The sequence below is a fragment of the Chionomys nivalis genome, chromosome 6, assembly GCF_950005125.1.
Source record: "Chionomys nivalis chromosome 6, mChiNiv1.1, whole genome shotgun sequence".
Taxonomy (NCBI): Eukaryota; Metazoa; Chordata; class Mammalia; order Rodentia; family Cricetidae; genus Chionomys; species Chionomys nivalis.
In genome coordinates this window covers 14749340-14768053 of record NC_080091.1, presented here as the reverse complement: position 1 = coordinate 14768053, position 18714 = coordinate 14749340, and the positions used below count along the sequence as shown (strand labels likewise).

General features: G+C 41.5%; 1 pseudogene; it reads right to left on the bottom strand.

Annotated features, from left to right (window-relative positions):
• Positions 1–18083: 18083 nt before the first annotated feature.
• On the bottom strand, positions 18084–18493 carry LOC130876520 (60S ribosomal protein L32-like; annotated as a pseudogene).
• Positions 18494–18714: the final 221 nt, after the last annotated feature.

Here is an 18714-nt window from a genome sequence, read left to right as displayed (position 1 = left end):
TAGACTTAACAATTCACCCTTTTACTCGGCATTTATACTATACCCTCCCTTTCAATCTTCAGAAAGATATCTCTGAAGCCAATCTTTGTTCAGTATTTTTTCTGACCATGTGTAATAACAATTTATAGCCACCCCCCCTAAAGTCACAACCCACTGAATTACCAAAAACCACCCATGCCTCCTCTTGGGAATATGGGTATCATGTTCTCTAGACTGATTCCTGTGGTTTGGGAGTGATGGCATCTTTGAGGAACCCTGAGAAAATTGAAGTCAAGTGTTGGGAGAATCTAGTCTCAGTGTGATGAGAAAATGTAGGTAGGACTTATCTCAAGTTTGGGCTAGAGTAGTCTGTGAGACTGGGCCATTTCAACCAGCAGCACTGAAGTTGTTCTGGTTGTAGAATTTTGAGTAAACTGCAAAAGAGGCATTATGAGAGGTTAGATCACGTGGGCTACTTGTATTCATGGTTGTCTGTTCCATCTTCTTCTGAAAACACACAAACTTTTAAAGATAGCAAATGTATCTGCATTAACATAAGTATGGAATGTGTGGTGTGCACAAGTCAGCTAAAGATGATTTTCTGTTCTATGTTTGAGCAGGTCAAAAACATCTGCCAACTTTATAAATCATTTTGGACTGTATAACCAACTATAAATCTCCATTCATGTCATATGGAAGGATGGCATATAATAATTTCATGAGGACTCTGTAGTCAAAATGATTTATCATGTCTCATCCAGTCTCAAAGCTGTTCCCATAGTAGAGGGATTAGTATATACATCACCTGTCTTATATGTTCTTTTTGGTTTCTTTGTTCATGTCTGTAGCCAAGATTTCCAGAAGGTCTCCCCTGGTCAAATCTAATCTTTATTAGTTTTGAAAGAAATTATAGTTTTTGTGTCCCTTGGAAAGAAAGGTATAACGTGTCCCCCAGTGTAACATATTTCCTGACTTTTGTCCTGAAGTTAAGTTATTCTTAAAATATATAGGTTGTTTTAGTTTAGCAAATTTTTCTACAGTCCAATGTCTCTTAGCAACATTTGTCTTTTGTTCATCAGCATTCAAGGAACTTAAAGTTAACAAAGCAACATACAGGATCCAGGTATCCTGTGTATTTTTCATCCTTATGTTTATTTTCTTCTTTCTTTCAAGATGTATTTTATTTTTTAAACTATTCATTTTTATGACTGTCTATACCCATCTTTTTCAGTACCAAAGTACATTTTCAAGAATACTGTACCTGTTTAGAGGTTTTTTTCCATCTGGATCTGACTTTTTGCATGCCTGCAACCACACACTTGCAAATGACAAATTTTTTTTATTATTTATTTTTTTATTGAAAAAATTTCTGCCTCCTCCCTGCCTCCCATTTTCCTTTCCTTTCCTTCCCCCCACTCCTCCCCCCTCCCTCCACTCCTCTCCCCCTCCCTCTCCAGTCCAAAGAGTAGTCAGGGTTCCCTGCCCTGTGGGAAGTCCAGGGTCCTCCCCCCTCCATCCAGGTCTAGGAAGGTGAGCATCCAAACAGCCTAGGTTCCCACAAAGCCAGTTCATGCAGTAGGATCAAAACCCAGTGCCATTGTCCTTGGCTTCTCAGCAGCCCTCATTATCCGCCATGTTCAGAGAGTCTGGTTTCATCCCATGCTTTTTCAGTCCCAGTCCAGCTGGCCTTGGTGAGCTCCCAATAGATCAGCCCCACTGTCACAGTGGGTGGGTGCACCCCTCACGGTCCTGACTTCCTTGTTCATGTTCTCCCTTCTTCTGCTCCTCATTTGGACCTTGGGAGCTCAGTCCGGTGCTCCAATGTGGGTCTCTGCCTCTATCTCTGTCCATCGCCAGATGAAGGTTCTATGGTGATATGCAAGATATTCACAACTCTAGAGGGGCTCACAGGTGTCCAGGGAGATGTCCCCAGTTAGTTCCTTGGGCAGCTGAGGAGAGGGAACCTGAAATAGCCCTATCCTATAGCAAGTGACAAATCTTAAACTGATTTTTATTGAGCTTTGCATTTTTCTCTGCTCCCCTCCCTGCCTCTCCCCTTCCCTTCAACCCTCCCCCAAGGTCCCCATGCTCCCAATTTACTCAGATTTTCTACCCCCATGTAGATTAGATCCATATATGTCTCTCTTAGTGTCCTCATTGCTGTCTAAGTTCTCTGGGATTGTGATATGTGGGTTGGTTTTCTTTGCTTTGTTTAAAAACCATTTATGAGTGAGTACATGTGATACCTGTCCTTCTGTGTCTGGGTTACCTCACTCAAAATAATGTTTTCTAGCTCCATCCATTTGCCTTCAAAATTCAAGATGTTATTTTTTTTTTCTGTTCTATAGTGCTCCATTCTATAAATGTACCACATTTTCCTTACTCATTCTTTGGTAGAAGGGCATTTAGGTTGCTTCTAGGTTCTGGCTATGATAAACAAAGCTGCTATGAACATAGTTGAGCACATACATGTCTTTGTGCCACCATTGACATCCTTTGGATATATACCCAAAAGTGGTATTACTTGGTCTTGAGGAAGGTTGTTTCCTAATTTTCTGAGAAATCGCCACATTGACATCCAAAGGGGCTGTACCAGCTTGCATTCCCACCGCAATGCAAAAATGTTCCCTTTACCCCACAACCTCTCCAGCATAAGTTGTCATCAGTGTTTTTGATCTTGGCCATTCTTACAGATGTAGGATGGAATCTCAGAGTTGCTCCGATTTGCATTTCTCTGAGGACTAAGGATATGGAACATTTCCTCAAGTGTCCTTCAGTCATTTTAGATTCCTCTGTTGAGAGTTCTGGTTAGGTCTGTACTCCATTCTTGGATTATTTGTTCTTTTGATGGCCAGTTTCTTGAGTTCTTTGTATATTTTGGAGATCTGTCTGATGTGGGGTTAGTGAAGATATTTTCCCATTCTGGAGGCTGTCATTCTGTCTTGTTGATCATATCCTTTGCTTTACAGAAGCTTTTCCGTTTCAGGAGGTCCCATTTATTGTTTATCTCAGTGTCTGTGCTGCTGGTGTTATATTTAGGAAGTGGTCTCCTGGGCCAATGTGTTCAAGTGTACTTCTCACTTTCTCTTCTATGAGGTTCAGTGTGACTGGCTTTATTTTGAAATCTTTGATCCATTTGGACTTGAGTTTTGTGCATGGTGATAGATATGGGTCTATTTTCATTCTTCTATATGTTGATATCTAGTTATGCCAGCACCATTTGTTAAATATGCTTTCTTTTTCCCATTTGATATTTTTGTTTCTTTGTCAAAGATCAAGTGTTGGAAGATGTGTGGATTGATATCTGTGACTATTTGGTTCTATTGGTCCTCCTGTCTGTTCTTATACCAATACCAGGCTGTTTTCAGTACTATAGCTCTGTAGTAGAGTTTGAAGTCAGAGATTGTGATGCCTCCAGAAGTTCTTTTATTGTACAGGACTGTTTTGGCTATCCTGGGTTTTTTGCTTTTCCATGTGAAGTTGAGTATTGTTCTTTTGCGGTCTGTGAAGAATTTTGCTGGGATTTTGTTGAGCATTGCATTGAATCTGTATATTGCCTTAAACTGCTGTGTGTGTGTGTGTGTGTGTGTGTGTGTGTGTGTGTGTGTGTGGCATATGACTCTTGTTACCACCGAGAGCCATGCAGATGCTGAAGGTCTGGTCAGTCACCTGAGATCATGATGTTGTCTGAGGACCATGCTACCATTGGGGTCAAACTGATCTGTGTGGCCTGTGCTGCCACCAGGACCATGGTGACATCCAGGCCTGGGCTGCTGCTGAGAACCATGTCTGGGTCTATAGATTCAATGCAATCCCCATCAAAATCCAAACACAATTCTTTGTTTTATTGGTTCTTTGTATTGTTCTCTTAGTTTCTATTTTATTTATTTCATTCAGGAGTTTGTTCTTCACCATCTACTCCTTTTGGGTGCAATTTCTTCTTTTTGTCTAAAGAACTAAGGCTGAAATTATTGGCACAAGATTTCTATTAAGTTGCTAGTATGAGATTGTTCTAATTTTTTATGAAGGCATGTAGGACTATGAAATCACCTATTAGCAGCACTTTCATTGTGTCCCATAAGTTTGGGGGATGTTATGTATTTATTTTCATTGAATTCTAGGAAGCCTTTAGTTTCTTTCTTTATTTCCGTTTTGATCCATCATTCAGCAGTGTTCACTTTCCATGAATTTCTAAGCATTCTGTTGTTTCTGTTGTCCTTGATACCAAGCTTTAATCAGTGGTGGTCAGATAGGATATAGGGTGTTGTTTCAATTTTCTTGCTTTGTGCCTGACTATGTGGTCAGTTTTGGAACAAGTTCCATGCGGTACAGAGAATAAGGCATATTTTTTGTGTGTTTGGGCAAAATATTCTCTAAATATATGTTATGTCTGTTTGGTTTATGTCCATTAGCTCTATAGTTTCTTTGTTTGGTTTTTTTCTGGATGGCCTGTCTATTATTGAGAGTGGGGTATTGAAGTTTCCCACTATCAGACTGTGAGAGTAAATGTGTGATTTAAGCTGTAGTAGTGTTTCTTTTACAAAGGTTGCTGCCCTTATGTTTTGGACATAGATGTTAAGAACTGAAATGTCATCTTGGTGGATTTTTCCTTTAATGAGTATGTAGTGTCCTTCCCTACCTCTTCTGATCAGTTTTTGTTTTAAGTCTATTTTGTTAGATATTGAAATGACTACACCAGTTTGTTACTTAAGTTTATTTGCTTGGAATATATTTCCCAACCCTTTACCCTGAGGTAATATCTGTCTTTGAGATGTATTTTCTGGTGGTGGGCAGTTCTCTCCAGAGGGCAGGACCAGCTCTTCTGCTGCAGTGTCCTGTGAGGGGCAGGGACATCTATCCCAGAGCTAATGAGGGGAAGGGGCAGCTCAGCACAGCCCTTGGATTTCAATGCACATGGTTCCTTTGAACCTCTGTGGCAACACAGGCCATGGGCATCATCACAGACTCCAGCTGTAGCAGGACCATGGCCCCAGACATGGTCTTAGCAGCAGTTCAACTCTGGACATCACCATGGCTCCAGTGGCATCACAGGCCACCCAGATCCATATGGTCCTGGCAGCAGCATGTCCCTCAGACGCCAACCTGGTCTCAGGTGACTGTCTAGACCCCAGGTATGTGCACAGTCCTCAGCGGTAACAGGAGCCATTACCATCAACTCAGAACCTGGCTGCTTCTGGGCTATGGACCCAGACATGGTTGTAGGCAGCAGCCCAGGCCCATATGACGCCATAGCCCTGTGTAGCAACATAGGTCACCCAGATCAGCATGGTCCTCAGACACCAACAAGGCCACAGGTTTTGAACTAGACCTCAGGCATCTTTGTGGCCTTTGGTGGCAACATGGGACACGGATGTTAATACAGACCCTGGCTGTGGTGGGACCATGGACAATATACTTCCTGGGCTCAGATGTCACCATGTCCCCAAATGGCTGTGCAGACCATTCAGATTGGCATGGCCCTTGGACACTGACATGGCCCCAGACCCCTGGCATTGGCATGGCCTTCAATGATATCTGGAACTATAGAAATCAGCACAGATGTTGACTGTAGTAGGGCTTCAAATCCAAACATGACCCCCCCGCCCAGCTGCAGCCAGGGCCCAGGCATCACCATGGTACCTTGTGACAAATCAGACTAATCAAATCTGTATGACCCTAGCTGTAGCATGAGCCTCAGATCCCCACCTGGCCTCAGGTGAAGGCTCAGATTTCGGGTTGTTATAGAATAATCCCTTTGTACACTGTGAAGATTTGTCACTGCAACTGGTTTAATAAACAATAGTTTTATAATTGGCCAATAGTTAAACAGAATAAGGTTAGGCAGGAGTGCCAAACTGAGAATTCTGGGAAGGAGAAGGACAGAGTCAGAGGAGTCACAGGCAGACACAAGGGAGCAGAAAATGAGCATGCCATGTTAGTAAAGGTACCACCACACAGCAGAGAGTAAATAAGGAATATGGGTTAACTTAAAATGTAAGATCTACTTAGTAATAAGACTGAGTTATTGACTGAGTATTTGTAATTCATATTCAATTACTGAGTGATTATTTAGGACCAGGTGGTTGGGTCAGGAAATGTCTGTTTACATATATATGGTATTCAATATGGTACCAAAATTTCCACATAAAATCTGACAAAGCTTAAAAAAGGATTCTAAGCACAAAACAGCAAAGTCAAGTATGGCTTCTTGGTAGCTGCCTTTTCTCCAATGGGCTCTGTTCACTAGCAGTGAGCAGAGGCACAGCTCCTTTAAGAGATGGTTTTCTGACTCAGTGCTAGCAACAAAAATGGGTGGCTCTTTTAAGAGGCCCTGCTACCAAACACCCATATGGTGTTTATGAGCAGTCAACTGCATGCTACTCAGTGGTAGCATGAACCCAGAAAATTCCCAGAGTTGGGGCAATAAACATGGCTCCCAGAGCTGGTGATAAATGTGCCTCCAACATGAGACTAGACTCTCAGGGACCTGACAGAGAAGCCAGCACCAGCAGGCCATGATCTAAGTTACAAGCAGTATTTTATGTGTTGTTTTTGAGAGATTTTGCTCATTGTAATGGAAAAATTAAAAATGCTGCAGGATACCTGATGGCAGCAGGCAGCAGAAATGCTGCAGATCCCCTAGTGGTGGCAGGCAGTGGGCCATGTGGTGGCAGGCAGGGGGGAACAGGTCCCGTGAGGGCTGGTTCCCAGTGGTGAACGATGTGGCAGCGGTAGGCGAGAGGCAGACAGATAGGCACACCATGCAGAGTGAGGTCGGATATTCATTTAGGGAACGGAGAAGGGGAGAAGGACAGAGAGGAAGAGAAAGAGAAAGAGGAAAGGAGGGAGGGAGGGAGGAAAGGAGGGAGGGAGGGAGGAAAGGAGGGAGGGAGGGAGGGAGGGAGGGAGGGAGGGAGGGAGGGAGGAAAGGAGGGAGGGAGGGAGGGACAGAGAGAGAAGCCAGAAAAGAGAAAGAACTCAGGCTGGAAACTGAAGATCAGCCTGCCTCAGTGAATGGGGAAGAGAGTGGGTATGGCTTGTCTCTTAAAGAGACAGAACAACCATTACACTTATGAAGTCAGAAAAAGTTAGGGATGCACAGTAAGGACAGATTCAGACAGAAAGGGCCTTTATATAGGACACAGTGTGTTTTAAAAATATATATGTTGGTTATTCCGGAAGACCCATCTGAGTGATGAGTGTGTTCTTGACCTGCAGCAGTAGTCAGGAAACAGAACAGGGACATTTTCAGACCCCTTGGCTCCCCGATCATTCTGCAGGGGCTGTTCCCCTCTACTGGGGCTGCTCCCCTCTGCTAGGACCTCTCTCTCCCTAGCCCATCCCAGCTTGCACCCAGGAACCTCCTCCCTTCTTCCTCCCTTTGGAGGGGCCGTGGGATCAGCCAGCTCAACCTGTTTGGGTGCTGGGACAGGTGCTGGGGGCAAAGGATGGGCAGGAGTTCCTTTGTTTTGGTAGCCTGCCTGCAGAAAGGTAGGCCTTTGTCAGCAAGGTTCCTGGTGAACAGGGAACCTGGTCCTTTCCGGAAGACCCATCAAAGTGGTGCGTGTGTTCTTAACCCACAGCAGGAGCCAGGAAACGGAACAGGGACATTTCCTCACCCCTTTGGCTCCCTGATTATTCTGTAGGGGCTGCTCCCCTCTACAGCAGCTGCTCCCCTCTGCTAGGACCTCTCTCTCCTTTTGTCAGCGAGGTCCCTGGCCAGCAAGGGAACCTGATCCTGTTTCAGAAGACCCATTGGATAGCATTTATAGGAGGAGATGGACAGGTGCCAAGGCAAGAATTCCTCCATCAATTTGAAAAACAACTTGAAACCACCAGAACCCAATGATCTTACAACAGAAAGACTTCCACTTCCAGAAGAAGTGGAAAAAATTGACTATATGAAAGCAACAGAGTCCCTTAAACAGCATGTAAAAAAAATGCCCTTATAGAAATGGATGAGAAGTATAACAAAAAGTTTGAAGAAATGAGTAAACACGTAAATGATACCCTGGGAAACCAAGACAAAACAATCAAACAGGTAATGGAAACAGTTCAAGAATTGAAAACTGAAATGGAAGCAAGGAAGAAAACACAAACCGAGGGCTGGCTGGATATGGAAAATCTAGGTCAACGAGCAGAGCCTACAGAAACAAGCATAACCAATAGAATACAAGAGATAGAAGAAAGAATCTTCAGAAGACACCATGGAGAAAATAAACGCACTGATCAAAGAAAACAGCAAATCCAACAAATTCTCATCACAAAACATTCAGGAAATATGGGACACAATAAAAAGACCGAACCTAAGAATAATAGGGGTAGAAGAAGGAGAAGAATTACAGCTCAAAGGCCCAGAAAATATATTTAGCAAAATTATGGAAGAAAACTTTCCCAACATAAAGAAAGATATCCCTATGAATATTCAAGAAGCATACAGAACACCAAAAGACCGGATCAAAAAAAAATCCCCTCGCCATATAATAATCAAAACACAAAACATACAGATTAAAGAAAGAATATTAAGAGCTGCAAAGGCAAAAGGTCAAGTAACTTATAAAGGTAAACCGATCAGACTTACACCTGACCTCTCTATGGAAACCATGAAAGCCAGAAGGTCCTGGATAGATGTACTGCAGAAACTAAGAGACCATGGATGCAAGCCCAGACTACTATATCCAGCCAAGCTATCGTTCATTATCAATGGAGAAAACAAAGTATACCAGGATAAGAACAAATTTAAACAATACGTAGACACAAACCAGCCTTACAGAAAGTAATAGAAGGAAAGTCACAACCCAAGGAATCCAACATTGCCAACACTGCCACAATAACTCAGACATCTAGCGACCCTTCACCAGCACAACTCAAAGAAGGGAAACACACAAACTCTACTACCAAAAACAATAACAATAACCAGAGTCAACAACCACTGGTAATTAATATCACTTAATATCAATGGACTCAATTCACCTATAAAAAGGTACAGGCTAAGATATTGGATACAAAAACAGGATCCAACATTCTACTGTTTACATGAAACACATCTCAACCACAAAGACAGACATCTACTCAGAGTAAAGGGTTGGGAAAAGCTTTTTCAAGCAAATGGTCCTAAGAAACAAACAGGTGTGGCCATACTAATTTCTAACAAAACTGACTTCAAATTAAAATCAATCAGAAGAGATCGAGATGGACATTTTATACTCATAACAGGAACAATTCATCAGGATGATGTCTCAATCCTGAATATCTATGCCCCTAATATAAAAGCACCCACTTATGTAAAAGAAATATTACTAGAACTCAAGGCAGACATCAAACCACACACATTAATAGTAGGAGACTTCAGCACACCTCTCTCACCAATGGACAGGTCAACCAGACAGAAACCTAATAGAGAATTAAGAGAATTAATGGAGGTAATGAAGCAAATGGACTTAACAGACATCTATAGAACATTCCACCCAAATAGGAAAGGAATATACCTTTTTCTCTTCAGCTCATGGATCCTTCTCAAAAATTGACCACATACTCGGTAACAAAGGAATCCTCCACAGATACAAAAACAATATTAGTGACCACTTGTGTCTTATCAGATCACCATGGATTAAAGTTAGAATGCAACAACAATGCTACCCCCAGAAAGCTGACAAACTCATGGAAACTGAACAGTCAACTACTGAACCACACCTGGGTCAAGGAAGAAATTAAGAAAGAAATTAAAGTCTTCCTGAAATTTAATGAAAATAAAGAGACAACATACTCAAACCTATGGGACACTATGAAAACAGTCCTAAGAGGAAAGTTCATAGCACTAAGTGCCCACTTAAAGAAAACGGAGAAAGCACACATTGGAGACTTAACAGTATACCTGAAAGCTCTAGAAAAAAAAAAAAAGAAACAGACTCACCCAGGAGAAGTAGAAGACTGGAAGTAATCAAACTGAGGGCTGAAATCAACAAAATAGAAACACAGAAAACAATCCAAAGAATCAATGAAACAAAAAGTTGGTTCTTGGAGAAAATCAACAAGATCAACAAACCCCTATCCAAACTAGTCAAATGACAGAGAGAGAACACGCAAATAAATAAGATCAGAAATGAAAAGGGGGACATAACCACAGACACAGGAAATTCAGAGAATCATTAGATCTTACTACAAAAGCCTGTATGCCACAAAACTGGAAAATGTAAAAGAAATGGACATTTTTTTTAGATAAGTACCATATACCAAATTTAACCAAGACCGGGTGAACAATCTAAATAGACCTGTTAATCGCAAAGAATTAGAAGCTGTATTGAAAACCTCCCTTCCAAAAAAGCCCAGGACCAGATGGTTTCAATGCGGAATTCTACCAGAACTTCAAAGAAGAGCTAATACCAATACTCCTTAATATATTTCACAATATAGAAACAGAAGAGTCATTGCCAAATTCCTTTTATGACGCTACAGTTACCCTGATACCGAAACCACACAAAGACTCAACCAAGAAAGAGAATTACAGGCCAATCTCACTCATGAACATTGACACAAAAACTATCAATTAAATACTGGCAAACCGAATCCAAGAACACATTAGAAAAATTATCCATTATGATCAAGTAGGCTTCATCCCAGAGATGCAGGGCTGGTTCAACATATGCAAATCTATCAATGTAATCCATCATATAAATAAACTGAAAGAAAAAAAACATATGATCATTTCATTAGATGCTGAAAAGCATTCGACAAAATTCAACACCCCTTTATGATAAAGGTCTTGGAGAGATTAGGGATACAAGGGTCATACCTAAATATAATAAAAGCTATTTACAGCAAGCCAACAGCTAACATTAAATTAAACGGAGAGAAACTCAAAGCCATCCCACTAAAATCAGGAACATGACAAGGCTGTCCACTCTCTCCATACCTCTTCAATATAGTGCTCGAAGTTTTAGCAATAGCAATAAGACAACATAAGGGGATCAAGGGGATTTGTATTGGAAAGGAAGAAGTTAAACTTTCATTATTTGCAGATAATATGATAGTATACAAAAGCGACCCCAAAATCTCGACCAAAGAACTTTTACAGCTGATAAACACCTTTACTAATGTGGCAGGATACAAGATCAACTCCAAAAAATCAGTTGCCCTCCTATACACTAAGGATAAGGAAGCAGAGAGGGAAATCAGAGAAGTATCATCTTTCACAATAGCCACAAATAGCATAAAATATCTTGGGGTAACTCTGACCAAGGAAGTGAAAGATCTATTTGACAAGAACTTTAAGTCTTTGAAGAAAGAAATTGAAGAGGACACCAGAAAATGGAATGATCTCCCTTGCTCTTGGATTGGGAGGATCAACATAGTAAAAATGGCAATTCTACCAAAAGTAATCTATAGATTCAGTGCAATCCCCATCAAAATCCTCTCAAAATTCTTCACAGATCTTGAGAGGACAATAACCAACTTTATATGGAAAAACAAAAAACCCAGGATAGCCAAGACAATCTTATACAATAAAGGATTGTCTGGAGGCATTACCATCCCTGACTTCAAACTCTATTACAGAGCTACAATATTGAAAACAGCTTGGTATTGGCATAAAAACAGAGAAGTCGACCAATGGAATCATATAGAATACCTGGATTTTAACCCACAAACCTATGAACACCTGATTTTTGATAAAGGAGATAAAAGTATACAATGGAAGAAAGAGAGCATCTTCAACAAATGGTGCTGGCATAACTGGATGTCAATCTGTAGAAGAATGAAAATAGATCCATATCTATCACCATGCTCAAAACTCAAGTCCAAACGGATTAAAGACCTCAATATCAGTCTGAGCACACTGAACCTGATAGAAGAGCAAGTGGGAAGTACTCTACAACACATGGGCACAGGAGACCACTTCCTACATATAACCCCAGCAACATAGACATTAAGGGCAACATTGAATAAATGGGACCTCCTGAAACTGAGAAGCTTCTGTAAAGCAAAGGACACTGTCTCTAAGACAAAACTGCAACCCACTGACTGGGAGAAGATCTTCACCAACCCTGCAACAGACAAAGGTCTGATATCCAAAATAGATAAAGAACTCAAGAAACTAGACTTTAAAATGCTTATCAACCCAATTTAAAAAATGGAGCACTGAATTGTACAGAGAATTCTCAACAGAAGAAGTTCAAATGGCCAAAAGACACTTAAGGTCATGCTCAACTTCCTTAGCAATCAGGGAAATGCAAATCAAAACAACTTTGAGATACCATCTTACACCTGTCAGAATGGCTAAAATCAAAAACACCAAGGATAGCCTTTGCTGGAGAGGATGTGGAGTAAGGGGTACACTCATCCATTGCTGGTGGAAATGCAAACTTGTGCAACCACTTTGGAAAGCAGTGTGGCGGTTTCTCAGGAAATTTGGGATCAACCTACCCCTGGACCCAGCAATACCACTCTTGGGAATATACCCAAGAGATGCCCTATCATACTACAAAAGTATATGCTCAACTATGTTCATAGCAGCATTGTTTGTAATAGCCAGAACCTGGAAACAACCTAGATGCCCTTCAATGGAAGAATGGATGAAGAAAGTGTGGAATATATACATATTAGAGTACTACTCAGTGGTTGAAAACAATGACTTCTTGAATTTTGCATGCAAATGGATGGAAATAGAAAACACTATCCTGAGTGAGGTAAGCCAGACCCAAAAAGATGAACATGGGATGTACTCACTCATAATTGGTTTCTAGCCATAAATAAAGGACATTGAGCCTACAATTTGTGATCCTAGAGAAGTTAAATAAGAAGGTGAACCCAAAGAAAAACATATAGTTATCCTCCTGGATATTGTAAGTAGACAAGATTGCCAGAAAAAAACTGGGTACTGGGGGTGGGGTGGGATGGGGGAAAGGGGAGATGGGGAGAGAAGAGTGAGAAGGGGAGGATGGGGAGAACTTGGAGGAATGGGATGGTTGGGATAAAGTAAGGGTAGATATGGGAGCAGGGAAGTATATATCTTAATTAAGGGAGCCAATTTTAGAGTTGGCAAGAGACTTGACCCTAGAGGGTTTCCCAGGTGTCCAGGGAGATGTCCCCAGCTAGTTCCTTGGGCAATTGAGGATAGGGAACCTGAAATGGCCCGATCCTATAGCCATACTAATGACTATCTTGCATATCGCCATAGAACCTTCATCTTGTGATGGAAGGAGATAGAGACAGAGACCCACATTGTAGCACCGGACTGAGCCTCCAAGGTCCAAATGAGGAACAGAAGGAGGGAGAACATGAGTAAGGAAGTCAGGACTGCAAGGGGTGCACCCACCCACGGAGACAATGGGGCTGATCTATTGGGAACTCACCAAGGCCAGCTGGACTGGGTCTAAAAAAGCAGGAGATAAAACCGAACTCTCTGAACATGGTGGACAATGAGGGCTGCTAAGAAGCCAAGAACAATGGCACTGGGTTTTGATCCTACTGCATGTACTAGCTTTGTGGGAGCCTAGGCTGTTTGGATGCTCACCTTCCTAGACCTAGATGGAGGGAGGAGGACCTTGGACTTCCCACAGGGCAGGGAATCCTGACTGCTCTTTGGGCTGGAGAGGGAGGGGGAGGGGAGCGGGGGAGAGGGAGGGAAATGGGAGGCAGAGGTGGAGAGGAGGCAGAAATTTTTAATTAAAAAAAAAACTGTGTTTAAAAGAAAAGTATCTGAGCTTTAAAATAAAGAAAATTGCCAAATTGAAAAAAATTTTAAAAAATTATACATATATATATATGTTGGCTTGAGGGAGAAAAGTGTAAAGAAAGTCTCTAAAAAATTAATAGGGTAATAAAAATGTAATAGCCACATAAAGATGGAAAATACACAGAGAATCTAGATTATGAATATTATTGTGTTGTCTTTAAATTTTGGGGCTACTAAACGACCTTGGATCATGAAAACTGCTATATCAAACCAACCTATATATTTCAAAATGATCCTGACTTCAAAATTTAAATCAAAAGATATGTTATTTTCGGGGAGAGGCTATCTTTTTATTTCCATAGGAAATTGGAGGCTCTGGATTTATTTTGGGTTCAGAAAAATAAGATTTGATCAAGACTCTCCTGAGAAATCTGCAATGGGCATGGATGGCCCAGATGATCCAATGTTTCAGAGAGCCTCTGTGGCAGTTTCCTCTGAATTCTGCATCCAAAACAGTCTCAAGACTACTAGCTGAAATGATGCAGCTTCACAGAATACTACAGACAGGACTTGACCATAGTCCTAAATTTTTTTCAGGGTACCCCAAAAAGTGCCAGTGCCTCAATCAACAGGAAGTTTCAAAAACCAGCTTAGATAAGGATACCACTTACCAGGATAGGGGCATGGGGATTAGAAAAATAAGTAAAGAGAATGAAGACACAAATGAAAATAATCAAAAAGAAACATAGGAGGGAGTTCCAGTGAATACTGAAATTGCCTGCATTTAATTCCCATTTGCTTAAAATATCACAACCCCAAAAGTAAGAGTAAGATTTTTTTTTAAATCACATTAACGTGATACAAGGAAATGAACAGAATGAAGATAGCAGGCTATATTCTTAGTTAAACATTCTATTGCTATAACAAGACAAGTAATGCTCACACCCTAGATTAAAACATTCTGTAGACAAACCATTTCCTGGGTGGAATCCATTGTTATCTCCCTAAGGGAGTGGAAACATATTTGGATCCTTAGACTTTTGTTTAAGGTACAAACAGATCTACTTCTCAATACCTGAAATACAAGGTCTGGCTGTTAGCCACACCTGTTGACAATAACTTTAGAGAGCTGAACTCTCTGATCAGAATCTTTTGTTTGAGGTAGAAACAGACAATAACCTTGAAGGAACATAAATGAGTTCCAACTCTCTGACCTGTGGAACGGCAACAACCTTGAGCACACTGAAACCCTCTGACCTTCAGACAAGGTGGAAATAGGCTCACATTTTGGGGCCTCCGCAAGGAAGTAGTCTAGAGAACTACACCCGCATTCCCAGAAATAAATTGTGTGTGTCTGTCATTGTTTAGGGGAGTTGGTTACAAGTTGTTATTGGTAATGGTCAGGGAAAAAAACTGAACAAAGAAGATTAGATTCAGGGATCTTGTTATAAAAAGAAAACTGGAATATAGAAATAAGATAAAATGATAGATTATTGAATCTACTTTAACCCCCCAAAAACAGTTAATCTCAAAATATTTTATATTTGTATGCATTTTGGTTTTTTGGTAAAAATTTAAAATCATTTTGTTGTATGTATATTTCTACTCTTAGGATAATATGTTCATGGTTGATAATAGTTATTTGATAACTATTTCTGTTGTACATAATTTTATGTCAAAGTTAATGCTTTATTTTTAATTAGACAAAAATGGAAGATGCTGTGGAATAATCCCATTGTACACTGTGAAGATTTGTTGCTGTGGTTTAATAAACAAGATGCCTGATCAACAACTGAACAGATAAGGTTAGGTGGGAGAGCCAAACTGAGAATTCTGGGAGAGAGTGGAGTCAGAAGAGTCTCCAGCTAGATGCAGAGGGAGCAAGAGTTGAATGTGCTGTGCTAATAAAGGTACCATCATGTAGCAGAGCATAAATGAATATGGGTTAGCTTAAAATGTAAGATCGATTTAGTAACAAGACTGAGCTATTGACCGAGCATTTATAATTCATATTCAACTACTGAGTTGATTATTTGGGACCAGACAGTCGGAACAGGAAACAGCCATTTATACTGGGTGTTTGCATGGCCTTTGGTAGTATCAGGAACCAGGGATATCAACCCAGACCCTGGCTGTGACCCCACACTGATGTCACCATGGACCCAATGGCAGCACAAGCTATCCGGATTAGCATAGCCCCAGTAGCAGCATGGTCCTCAAATACCAACATAGACTCAGATGTCTGACCAGACCCTAGAACTTCACATGGCCTTCAGTACTGAAGCCATGGACATCGACATGGATCCTGGCTACTGTGTAGCTACAGATCCAGACAAGGCCCCCAGCAACAACTCAGGCCCAGATATGATCATGTCCTCTGTGAGAGTACAGGCCACTCAGATCAACATGACTCTGGTGGCAGCACAGCCCTCAGACACCCAAATGACCACAGATGATGGCCTAGCCCCAGGCATCCCCATGGCCTTGGTGGCAACTTGGGTCATGGATGTCAACACAGACCCTGGCTGTAGTAGGACAATGGGCCCAGACATGGCCACAGCAGCAGTCAGGGTAGGACATCAACCTAGTCCTGGGTGGCAAGCAGACCACATCATCAGCTCATTCCTCACTGCCCTTGCCTCTTCAGCTCCACGTCTATCCACAGCATATGAGCCATTCTGCCTCTATTCCTCTCCCATTTCCCTACCACATACTTGCTCTTCATAATGGCACCAGGTGGGCCACGGATGCCTTTAAGCAGCCCAGATAGTGGGACCGTGAGGACGCAGGCTACCCTGTGGGGGTCTCACCCTCCTGAGCCACATGGCACCAAGCATGCTTGCAGATCCAGTATTGCTTTTTAACTACCATAGAAAGGGAAAAGCTACAAAAGAGGCCGGGGATGTAGCCCCCCGGCATAGTGTTTGCCTAACATGTGTAAACCTCTGAACTCAATTTCTAACATTAGAAACTTCCATTTCACATAAGATTGAGCTATATGGCACAGAATTCATTCACACTGATAATGTGTCACTTCCAAGTGTAGATCAAAGAAAAACATTGCCACTCCTGCTTTGCACACTTGAGTGCCATACAGAGAAGCCAGATGCTATACATAAGGATGTCAAAACTGACCCATGGAGAGAGACACACGGCAAGGAGCACGAGGTCTCCAAACAGCTAGCACCAGCTTATCAGAGGAGCGTGCCACACCTTCAAGTGACTGCAATCGTGAAATGTTTTGACTACACCTCAGGAGAGACCCTGACCCTTGCCACACAACTAAACTGTTCCTAATCCCCTACCCTTGAATGCATGAGACACTAAAAGTTTTCTGTTTAAACTCACTAACAAAAATTTAAAATAGGAGCCGGGCGGTGGTGGCGCACGCCTTTAATCCCAGCACTTGGGAGGCAGAGGCAGGCGGATCTCTGGGAGTTCGAGACCAGCCTGGACTACAAGAGCTAGTTCCAGGACAGGCTCCAAAACCAGAGAGAAACCCTGTCTCAAAAAACAAAAACAAAAACAAAAAAAAAATTTAAAATAGGTATTCTACTTTACATTAAGTCAATATTTTTAAATACTACCTTCTAGATTTTTAAATCTAATTTGATTAAGAGAAGTTAATTTTATAACAGAATTAATCTGTTTATTTTTTCACAAAAGTTATTAAAATCTAGGAAAACTGAATATCTTCCTAACAACAAATAATATTATTAAGCTGTTTTGAAACTGAAAGTTTAAGTATAGCCTGAAGAGAAGATTAAAATGCAGAAAAGAACTTCATTTCTCTCTGACACATTTTAATCATACCAAAGAATCCTGGAATTGTTTGTATTTGTTAAACAACCGAATGAAGCTAACTAACCTATAGTGAGGGAAGACACAGCAAATGTCCTTCTGTAAAACTGTGGTACCGTGTTTGAAATAATTATTTTCTTTTTTTGTCTTCTAACAACATAACTGCAATCTGGAAAAAACCACACACATATGAAAGGAGAGAGAGAGAGAGAGAGAGAGAGAGAGAGAGAGAGAGAGAGAGAGATTATTAGTTCAGGTGTTATTTCTCTTTTCCCCAGTGCCAGCAATGGGATCTAGGGTCTCTCAGGCAGGTACTCCACCCCGGGCTACATCTCGCAGCCCGAGGCCAGGTCTTTTTCGGAGCTGGAGGTGGAAGGTTGTCAGAACAGATGTGAGAACAGCTGTTTCCAATTACATTTATTTTGACTGCTGAAAATGAGTAAACAATCCAAAACCTGTTTACCATGTGACCAGGATAGCTCATTAATACTAAGCCATCTGATTAAAAGTGACAGGGGTATATAATTTAAGAAACAATTTCTCCCCCCCCCCCCCCGCTTTGGCAGAAAATACCCAGAGGACAATTTTTGTGGTTTTATTTAAACACAAATACAACATGCACGCAAGCCATCTATTCATTTTCTTCGCTGCGTAGCCTGGCATTGGAATTAGTGGGTCTGATGGCCGGCTGTACTGTTCTTTCTATGATGGCTTTTCGGTTCTTGAAGGAAACACTGTGAGCAATCTCACACAGTAAGACTTGCGCACATCAGCAGCACTTCCAGCTCCTTGACGCTGTGGACCAGAAAATTCTGGAAGCCGCTAGGCAGCATGTGCTTGGTTTTCTTGTTGCTCCCGTAACCAGTGTTGGGCATTAGAATCTGGCCCTTGAATTTTCTCTGCACCCTGTTGTCAGTACCTCTCGGTTTCTGCCAGTTTCGCTTAATTTTGACATATCTATCGATCTGACTGGTGCCGGATGAACTTTTTGGTCCTCTTTTTGATGATCTTGGGCTTCACCAGAGGCCGCAGGGCAGCCATGATGCTGCAAATGAGAAGGCAGCCACATCGCAGGTAGCGCCGAGGAAGAAACAATTTCAATGCTAAAGAGTGATTTTAAGTTTCTGGAAATTTGCTTTTATGTGCATTCGAGTATTTGATACACACTGTTTATTTTCTTAAACACAGAAGTCCCAAAGAAGTGTTGCCTTGTCTGTAAATCAGATGTCAGATCTACCCCATTCGTGCACCATGAAAGATCT